Here is a 2,062-nt window from a genome sequence, read left to right on the forward strand (position 1 = left end):
TCTGGTTAAGTTAGGCATTCTGTTAAATTCAACTAAGGGCACAGAACAATGAATTCATTTAATTATACTAAGGTAGGTCAAGGAAAAACATGTAATATGTAATAGAATAGGAAATTCAAACCTTGCTATGAAAGCCAAACCACCAGTCTTGAAGCTCATGAGAAAACCTTTGGCTGCAGGAATGTATGTTTCTCCTCAGAAAGTTCCCTAATGCAAATACTTCTAGAGCTGCCAAGCATAAGCCCAAAGAAGAGAGGGGAAAAGTACTGTAAGCTCTTCCCCCAAGGACTGTGGAGTCACAAATCAAAAGGAGGAAAAGGTACCAAATAATATCAAAGCCTAGTCAAAGCACATCCTCTCATCTTGAACTGGATTTTGATAACCCCTCCCCAGAATCTTGGGTGTGCTAAATGCTTATAAAGTGAATTTTGGCACAAGGATTCCCCAAAATCCAATATGCTGTGGCTACAGAACAAACCTTGCTGGAAATCCCAGTTTAGAAAGCCAATGTTTCCCTACAGCATTGGGGTAGGCTCTGGATCACAAGCTCTATCATGACTACACCAGAAACATGAAGGTCTATATTCTGAAAAGTGACTAGCAACTGAGGCCATCAGGGATTTATGTCCTAGACAGGGGCTAAGTCTCAAGCTCTAGAAAGGGGGAAATAAGCACTGGACAAAAGCTGAGTATACAGGTAATCCCATATCCTCAGACTGTACAACCTCTTAAAATCTAGCATATCTCCTCTGAAGACAAAATCAAAATATCGTCTTCCTACAAACATGTTCCTGATTTTCTCAGGAACTATCTCCTCTTATCATCCCTATAGTCCATGCTGAAATCTTGATTTCTAGACACTAAATCACCAAGTTTAAATTTCTCCTCTGGACCTATGTTCCCACCTAATCCCACCTCCATGATGAAGTGTATGCATAAAACTCTGATCACATAGTTTGCCCACTTGCAATGTTCATCCTGACTTCATACCTTCACCCAGGTTATGTGGTTGAGGCCAGGACTAACATGGGGTTCAAACAGAAAAGGCTGAGCTTTGAGTAAGGAGGCGTTTAGTGGTCCAGCTGGCAACACAGTTAAGCTTAACATTAGCCCAACATTGATGATATACAGCTGTGCTCTGACTACGACAGACAGGAAGCCCAGTAAAACAAAGGGCCCAATGATAACAGGTATCAACCTTCACTTGAGTATTTCTATACCAAATACAATGCTAAGCAATTTCATAAATACTATTTTCCTTAATAACAATCACCATTAATATCCCCATGTTACATGAGAAAACAGGTTTACAAAGACTGAGCAATTTTTCCAGGGTTCCACAACTAATTAGAGGTGGAGCTGCATGACAAACCCAAATATGCCTGGTCACAGTAATTTACTCAATTGCATCTCCCCAAATTGGCCAGCATAGCAGAGAATAATCAGTTAACTTATCCCTGTCTCCAGTATCATTTGGAAACGTCTGTTAATTTTTTTTTTTTTTTGGTACCAGGATTGAATTTGGGGGCACTCAACCACTGAGCCACATCCCCAGCTCCCCTCTGTATTTTAAAGACAGGGTCTCGCTGAGTTGCTTAGTGCCTCTCCATTGCTGAGGCTGGCTTTTAACTCATGCTTTTCCTAAGCTTCTGGAGTTACTGGGATTATAGTGTGTGCCACCATGCCCAGCTTGGAAAAGACTGTTTAAAAGGACTAAAGGGTTGGGGATGTGGCTCAAGCGGTAGCGCACTTGCCTGGCATGCGCGGGGCCGCTGGGTTTGATCCTCAGCACCACATAAATAATAAAATAAAGATGTTGTGTCCACCGAACACTAAAAAATAAATATTTTAAAAATTCTCTCTCTCTCTCAAAAACTAAAAGGACTGAAGCCTTTATCTAGTCGGAAGGATCTCCCACCATTAACCATCAAATGTTACATGTCAAGTTTTTATCCATTTCACATTTAAGACCAAGCAATGAAGTATTTCTGTAGCTACCTCATTGTACACATCCTTCCTTATTCAGTATATCCCCAAACAAATCTGACAACACCACACAGAC

This window comes from Marmota monax, unplaced genomic scaffold (genome assembly GCF_021218885.2).
Source record: "Marmota monax isolate L192 unplaced genomic scaffold, Marmota_monax_Labrador192_F-V1.1 WCK01_AAM20220418_F8-fsc00253, whole genome shotgun sequence".
NCBI lineage: Eukaryota > Metazoa > Chordata > Mammalia > Rodentia > Sciuridae > Marmota > Marmota monax.